Genomic DNA, 9,356 nt, shown 5'->3' with positions numbered 1-9,356 from the left:
TTTGCTGGTGTCGACCGACACCAAGTGGTATCGATCGACACTCCCTCTGCAACTGCGATCCGCGCGAAGTCGAGAGTCGAATCTCGCTACCAAATCTCCTCCAAATCGTCCAATACTCAAAACCCAAGCCTTATACCTCCATAGGAACCTGTAACAACCAATCCCCAGCAAGAAAAACACACAAACAAGCAACAACAAGCAAGAACAAGGGAATCAAAGGCTTAGATTAGCCATGGTCATGCACTCACCTTCTAAAATGAAAATGAACCGTTAACTATCACATCCCTCCGGTGAAAAGCTATTCCTAGGCATCACGAAGCTTTTCACAAAATTTCAGCACGATCGGATCTCAGATGAAACCGCAATCGATCCCAAAACTCCCACTGGTCTCAATCCGCGACTGAGAAGAAACGTCCCACAAAACTGCCGATATCTCCTAGAATATTAACCCAAATTCACTTCTGTAAAAAGGAGAGTGTACGAAAATCTCTTAGCTACAACCCTACCAAAACTCAATACCTTTCAAAACGATTTGAGTATACAGATCTTCCTTCTCCCAAACCCTGACGATTCTGTTCCTTTTTGCTTTGAACACCAAAATCAAGTTTACTCTTCCTTCTCCTCTTTCTCTTTGTTTTCAGCGGCTAGGCAACAACAAAACACGACCTAGGTCATTCTCCCACTTAAATATCACGATTTAATGGTTTTCCCTAAACCAAACCGGTCCAAATCGATTAAAAACTCAATCTGGTCGAACCAGAAAATCAGTGGTGTCGATCGACACCCTCACCCAAAACACTCAAATTGGTTTGCGGGTGTTACAAAGGTGCACTATAAAAACAACTGATTCAAAATTTAAATAACTCATCTATATTCACTAAAACCAAATTAGTTAAAATAAAAAGTTTAAAACTAGAAAGAAATTTTTATACTTTAATCAAATAAAACAATGTATAATATGAGAAAAATAAAGCTATCATATATTAAATGGAACAATAATTACTTTCAGGAGTTACAGTTATTAGGATTAAAAAAAATAAGAGTTTTTTTTAAAAAATAAACACAAAATTTAAAGGTTTTTTTTTAAATTAAGAGGTTATATCTAAATATATAAATAATTAAAATAGTTTGAGTGATCTATGTTAGTTATCGTTTTCAAAATTGAAAAATAGTGAAATTTGTTAAACAAAGGTATATCCAAAAAACAATAAAATATTAATGAAGTGCTCAAAAATTAAAATAATGTACATTTTTATATTTAAGAGAAATGTATAAGATTACTTGGAATCAAACACATTAAAAAAAACTTATTCTGGACATCACACACACGAAAAAAAGTTAAAAATACTAAGAAAAAATTTGATAAAGGTATTTGTAATAAAAATAATTATAAAGTAGTGGTAGATTGTAGAATTTTAATTAAAATTTAAAACAATTCTTATTTTGAATAAAACAACATATTTAAAAGTTAGAGTATTCTTATGAGTTTCTAGATTTAGGAGAATGAAATAAAAGAACAATATACAGAAACATAGTAGACTTTTTTTAATGGCAAACAAATATATTATTATAAACATCTTATTATATAATTTTGATGTCAAAGTTACTCACTAACAAGATCGTGACACTTGTCAATTGTATAATTAAGATGTTGACACATGTCAATTCTAAATTTTTTAAAATTTTAAAAAATAAAAATGTAAAAATTCAAAACCTACCATAAAAAGGTTTTATATAAAAGTAAAATAGATAAAATAAAACCTAATTTTATTTATTATCTAATTATAAGATAAATTATATATATATCATAAAATTCAAAATTATAATTTTTGTTACTTAATTTAATTTTAAGTTGCTAATTTTACAAGAAAAATGATTACTTTTTATATAAGATAAAAAAATGTTTGTGAAAATTATACAATTAATTACTGTTTCTAAGAAAATGTAAATACTCACATTTACATAAAGAAAAAAATTGTTGAATTAAAAATAATAAAAACAAAAATAGATCTCTCATCTTTTTTTCACCAATCAAATAATTTATTCAAAAAGATTGCTATTGTAATATATATAAGATAGGAGTATGTAAGACTAACATATGCGGTTTTGTAACTATAAAAATGTTAAAATGAAGAGACATATAATAGGTTATTTAATGTGTTCATAAAGACAATTTGTTGTTAGTAGTAAAGACTAAAGAGTATATTTTAAAAGTAAAATATATTTGTGTGTACAAATACACTTTTAGTGGTAATGTAGATAGTAGATTTGTAAATGGATAAACATTAGTGTATTATAGCATAAAAAAAACAACTATTTTCTATAACTAAAAGTTTATCTCTTTACTTTTATACATTGTTTTTACTTACGAAAAGAAATTAAATATATATTCTTTGTTAAATTTAATTTAATTTTAATAACTTTGAAATCATCTACAACTTTTTTCTTTAACTAAAAGTGTATCTATTTTTTTTCAACCAACCAATAAATTAAAATAAAATTCCTCGGTTAGTTGCCCAAGCCAGAGGGAAGGGGTTTAAAAAATAAACTTCAGAGATAAGAGAATGCAAAGCACGAACAAGACAATCCGCCTTCAAATTTGACGCATGCGGGATCCAAGAGATGGAGAATAGTAGGATAGACTCCATCGAGTTAAACTCAATTAGCAAGTTGGAGAAGGACGGCCAATATTCAAATGACTGCACCATAGTGAGTAACTCAGCATATATCCGCTCCATGGCCCACAACAACGCTTCTAACTCTGAATGCAAGGGGGAGGGGCTCCGTCTTAGACACTTAGCCCCCAACAACAAGTTTCGCTCCTCACCAATGCAACACCACCAGCCCAATCCTGAATGCACATTGGTTGCTTTCCAAGAACCATCAATCTGATAACAAGGTGAAGAAACCTGGACATCCGAAGACGGAGATGGAGCTGACATGACCGCCGTAAAAGAGAACGCCTCTTCCCAGGCTAACTTATCGCCCAAAGCCTGAGCAATTATATTATTTGTCTCGATTTCTAAACCTTGAAAATCTTTTTTATTTATGGTCTTCTAGATTGCCCATAAAATTTATGGTCATTGAAGAAGTTGATCAGGATCACTCTGTTGAGAGGCATCCCTCTAGAAAACAAAATACAAATTCGAGTACACCGACTCATATGGAAAATCCTCTGATGAGACCGGAGTCGGTGATAAATCCTAAACTTCACACGAGTGAGGACATTAAAAAAATGTGATTAATAGTATCAACCTTAGAGTCGCACCTTTAACATTAAATATCACATTGGACACCTCAGTGTATCTATTTTCTTTTATAGATAGTTTTAACTTATTAAAAATATTTACTTTATATTCTTTGTTAAATTTTATTTTATTTTAAAAACTCTAAACCCGCCCAGTGGGCGGGTCCTAATCTAGTGTTACATGATACATGAAAATTTCAAAAACAACAATTGAAACAAAAAAAGGAAATTGAACACAATATAGACGAAAAAGTGGAAGTAACCCTGCTTTCTTAACGGAAGCCTTACATGCAACAGATGAAATCTGTTAAGTCCCCTCTTCGTATACTCGTAAAAGGCTAACATCTTGTAGATGAAACTCCTATATCTTTTCGCATTACTTTGATTAAACCAATACAATGATATGTTGCTTGAAAAGCTCCTGGATCATGTCTTTTGAAGCGTTGTACGTATCTTTGCCGGTTTGTGAACATGGTTTCTCCGTTCATAAAACCTAAACTTTTTGACCGATGAATAGAGATAAAATCATCGTCAGACCATGTCGTCGAAAGTCGAAGGCCAATACAAAGCCTGCGTGGACCAGTTCCTTCAAGCGAGATGGTTAATTTGTTGATTCTAGGATCGAAAACCCAAGTGATATCTTCATATAAATGGTGCAGAGAAGAATCATCGGTTGAGAACCATAGATAACATCAGTGAGGAATACCACCAAAAACAAACCCTAGATAGGGACAACCATCCCGATTCGAATGAATCGGTATTACATGATACAAAGGACATCGATCAGATGAATCTGACCAATCTAACGGCAAGTTAAGATGATAGGCTATCGAAATTGGAGAATAAAGCAGAAGTGAGTGAAAGCCCAGATCTTGAATCACCGGAAGAAAAGCATATATCACCACCGTTACAATATCAAAGAGCATAGATCTGAAATCTGTGATTCGCCGTTATTTACACTATGAAAACCAGAAACTTGCAGAAATTAAAGAGAAGTAAAACTACAGATGAAGGTGACCGATGCCAGCCAAAAACTGGTGGATTGTTAGCTTGTCTTTGATTCCCTTTTCTGTCGCTTGGAAGAGACAGTTTTTTTTTTTTTGGTTTTTTTTGGTTTTTTTAGAAACTTTGTAGACTACATATTTTAAAGTAGAAAAAATTATATATGTGAACATAAGTTTTCTTTTGTCAAACAGTTAAGATAAAATATAATATTTGATGTTATAATATGATGTTTATGGATAAAAAATAGTCTAGTTATGAGATTCATATTACTAGGAAACAAAATTTACGTGTAGTACAACACTGTTAAAGAAACTTCACAAAAAATGGTGGGTAAGTTTAGTAAGATTTTTTACGTCTACATTAATAAATAATGATCACTCAACCGAGGAAAAAAAACTATTGGAAAATGAAAAATATGAAAATTGTTATGAATTTATACAAATAAATTTTACATCTATACAAATTTATATTTTTAATATTATATAATTATAATTCTATTTAACGGTTTGTATTAATAAAAAAAAAATTATAAACAAGTTATAAATCTAGTAGTATAAGGAAGTTCAGTTTGACAGTATGGCGCGGTGGTCTTAGCTCTATAGGCTTTAAATGTTAGTCCGCTAAAATTTAACGTTATCTTTAGTTCACTTTAAATGGAAGTAAACCTAATTTTCTCTCTCGCCTAAACACAAACCAGCTGCCGTCCATCCAAGATCTCGTTTTCGTTTGCCCTCTCTGGTGATCGGCGCTCCTTGCCGCAGCCGTGAGAGGGTACCCAGTAGATTCATTTTCGTTTAGTTGTTGTTTCCCTCGCTTCGTCTTAGCTCCGGTGGTTAAGTAGAGAAGATTTTCATCAGGCTGTGACGGTGGTTCATCTCGGCGAGCTTTGGAGGCATGGCAGGTGGTCAGCTTCTGCAGAGAGAGTTGTCTGTTTGGGCTTCCGAGATCTGTAGATCTACTGGTTGCTCTGTCTTAGAAAGGGATTTGCGAACCTGCGACCTTTTTTCTTGCTTCGGCTCTTTGGTCCGGTAAACCGACTATCCAGCCTTTCTTCTTTTCTGTTTTGCTAGGGTTAGATGGAATCACTTTGGTAGTTTCAATTAGTAGGCTGGTTCAGTTTCAGAGATGGTGTCATTTTCCTTTTCTTCTTCTCCGACGGTATGGGATGTGGAAAAGGCAATATCTTTCCAGAATTAATTGATTAGGTTTTGTATTGTCTCTGACTGTTTTGGATAGATGTTGAGGTTCCCAGTTTATGCTTGTTGATGAATGAACGATTCCTCGTCGTGGTGATTGTCAGGCCTACAAGTTCTTGTGTCCTTTAGAGTTCTCTTTGGGTTCATTCTGGTTCGATCTTCCGCTGTCTTTGATTGAGATTGGTGGTACCCAGTTTGGATTTTTCGCTCCTTGTCTCTGCTTTTTCAGTTCTGATCGAGATTTGGTCCTATGGGTTTTGCTTCTACCTAGGTGCAACAAAGTTGCTTTGTGTACGACGTCGTCGTATCCGGAAGAAAGTGTGAAGAACTATGAGTGGTTATGTCTTTGCGGATTATGAAGATTAGCATAGGAGTCCTGTTACTTTTAGGCACTTTCTTAGAGGAGGAATGGATATTCGAAGGTTGGCCGAGGGCATCTTCGATTTGTACAAGCAAAGGTTCTCTTAAAGTTAGCATCCTTTGTTGGGCTTGGTATAATCCTTCTTTGTCGAGGTTTTTGTTTTGGTATGTATTTGTTATGGGTTTCTCCTTCTATCTCTGTAATAGCCTTGTATTTTCAGATGTTAGCTTCCCTTACATAGGGCTTTAGACTTCGGGGATATTTTGTTCTTCCGCCGACTTTAGAATCCGGGGATATTATGTTTTTCCGTCGGCTTATGTTGTAATCCTAAGTTGTAATGGTTTCAATAATAAAATTCTAGATGACAAAACAAAAAAAAAGTTCACTTTAAATAATTATATAAATCTATACTAAATAAAAGTAGGAGCTATAAGTTTCTAAGAGAATCCACCTAGGATTTAAAACTACCAATCATAATCCGACAACTCAATATTTAATATTTTCAAAAATCTCATAAATTAACATTTTTAAATTTTAATATTTTCTATGTAATTATATTAATAAAAAGGAAAAAAAACTATGGAAAGAAGATATATGTAAATTAGAAAAAAAAAAAAAAAAACAATATATGAAATATATACAAATTGTATTCTTATCTTATTTTGTTAATCTTCTCATTTTCCCTAAACAAACAAATAACAAAAATACTAATTCTATAAATCTAAGATCTTTTCAATATAAATAATAACTGGAAGCATCATATTCGATCATAATTTTTCAGACCAATAAAATATACTACCAGACTATCTCTAATGGTGATGAGTGTACAATTTGTTTAGAAGCGTTTAAGGATGAAGCATGAGTTGTGACTTTACCATGTGGACATGAGTTTGACGATAAGTGTATTGTAGACTGGTTTGCGGCCAGACACTTTTGTCCATTAATGGTGTTTTGAGTTTCCTCATGAAAATCAATGATGGGATCGAAGATTATGGGTGATGAGTGCACAATTTTTTCTGAAGCATTTAAGAATGGAGCAAGAGTTGTGACTTTACCATGTGGACATGAGTTTGATGATAAGTGTATTGTAGACTGGTTTGCGGCCAGATACTTTTGTCCATTGTGTCGTTTTGAGTTTCCTCATGAAAATCAATGATGGGATCGAAGATTATGTCACCAAATTGTCTAACTTTGTTTTTAGTTTAGTTCTATAATTCTATTAACTAGGGGATATCCCGTGCTACAGCACAGGTGTATATTTTTTGTTAGTAATTTGTTTTTGTAATTTTCCTTTTTCTTGATTTATGTACTTAAACTTATTTTCTAAGTTTATATAGTATTAATTTGGATATAAAAAACATAGTATGTCGGTACTTTGCATAATATAGCTTTTTACGGAAACAGAGACACCGCAATATTGAATAGTAGCTATGTAAGAGGATATGACTTTGGAGTTTAGTTTCAATTTGTTTTCCCTAAAATATTAAAAAAAAAAAATGAGATTTAAAATTTAAGAAGAAGATGGATATAATGTATTTTTAAAACATATACATAGAGGTTTTAATAAATATAAATGGGTTTTTACCTTCTCATCAACCAAGATCAAACATATGTAGGTGAGCAAATAGAGAAGATGCTTTACTCTTGGCAATGAATACAGATATACAGTATCATATATCCCTATATATAGTATAGGAAAAACTTTGTGAGCAAGCAAAGCTTCATAATTTAATTATAATTGGATATAGTATTAGGAAAATATTGAATGCTAATGAAGGTATTGATGGAATTAGTTTAGAAAATCTGTGAAAATAAGAGAATTTTGAAATTAAGATCGGATATAAAAAGAATATGATTCCATGAGATTGACGCAAACTAAACAATGTAATATATTTATGATATAATGAGATTTATATCATTTCTATTTATTATTAATTATGCTAATTAAAGAATATATTAAAAAGTTTGCAAGAATTATAGTTAGTATAAATTCGAATATGCTGTTATATTCACTTAGAAGATTATTAGTTTCCAAAATTTAGGACCTATCAATATTTGCTAAATCAATATCCGATTTTTATGGATTATTTTTGTTAAGTTTGTTCTAGCAGTTATTGACGATTTGATTTAATTTTTATTGTTCTAGCAGATCAATCTCGGTAATTAAGGAAATATCCAAATTTTTGGTGATTAAAATTTATGGTTTTCATTTAAATACCTTAAAGGAAAATGAAATCAGAGTGTTTGCCTATAACGAAAAACTCTGTTTGGAATCTTAAATAACTAATCTTGAATGAAATAATATACTAGATCCGAAAAAGATTAATCTGGAGTACAAACAGATCCGCGGGTTTTTTTCCTTCTGTTGTCGGATATTTTAGGATCCGCGTCCCGACCCATAATTTTTTAAGTGATCGATTGAGGGTTGTGACAACCCGCCCCGCAGACCCCACTAGTCCCCCCGCTAGCTGCTCCAACGGACCATCCGTGGACCCTGCTAGCCCCCCGCTAGCTGTCCCAACGGACTCCAAGCTGGCCCTGCAGGGCATCGATCCTAACCCCTCACCATGGACATGAACTATTCATCCAAATACACCAGTATGTTATTGGTGCGTCAGGCATTCCTCGAACCCTGGTCCCCATCCTTTAATAACCTTCCCACAGGACAAGCTGTCACCAATTGACCTGCAGCTCAATAACCAATAACCTATTGGTGGATTTGGATGAATAGTTCCATTCTACGGTGAGGGGTTAGGATCGATGCCCTGCAGGGCCAGCTTGGGGTCCGTTGGGGCGGCTAGCTGTGAGATAGTGGAGTCCGCGGGACGGGTTGTCACAAGGGTATAATGGTTATTTGTCAAAAATGAAACTATAGGTTAATTAGATTAAATTTTGTGATTCTCTAATCATTTTTAATGAAAAACCTACCAAAACTAAGTCATGGTCCATTTTGAGTCTAAGGAATACTTCTGCTTTAATAGTATAGATATGAATAAGTCATGTTGTAGAGTTAACATGAGTAGTTCTTTTTTTTCCTTCTTTAAGAATTCATGTCATCAATATTAAGAGCACTGAGCAATTTGATTCTAAGATTATTAACTTGATTTTAAAACCAAGCTCAGAGAATTCTTTCAAAATAGCATAACGCAGCTTACAGCTTTGATACTTATCACCTGTAACGCCCGCGAACCAATTTGTGTATTTTTGGTGTGGGTGTCGATCGACACCCTTGGTGGCATCGATCGACACCATGTTTTTCGGTTTGGTTTGATTTAAAACCCTAATCGTGTGTAAAAGGGGAAAAAACGACCCTAGGTCGTATTATTTGTTTGTACTCGCCGCTTTTGAGAGGAAAAGAAAGGAGAGAGAGTTCTTAAGCTTTTGGGAGAAGTTTGGGAGATTACTTGCTGTTCCTGAGAGTTTTGGAGCTGGGAAAGAGTTAGAAGCTTGCTAGGAGTGAGGATTTCGTTCCTACTGTTCAGAATCTTCCTGTTCTTGAGGTGAGTGCTTGACCATGGTTGATCTAAGCATGAGATCTCTCTTGTTT

Source organism: Camelina sativa, chromosome 15 (genome assembly GCF_000633955.1).
Source record: "Camelina sativa cultivar DH55 chromosome 15, Cs, whole genome shotgun sequence".
NCBI classification, from domain to species: domain Eukaryota; kingdom Viridiplantae; phylum Streptophyta; class Magnoliopsida; order Brassicales; family Brassicaceae; genus Camelina; species Camelina sativa.
Note: the sequence above shows the minus strand (reverse complement) of the source record.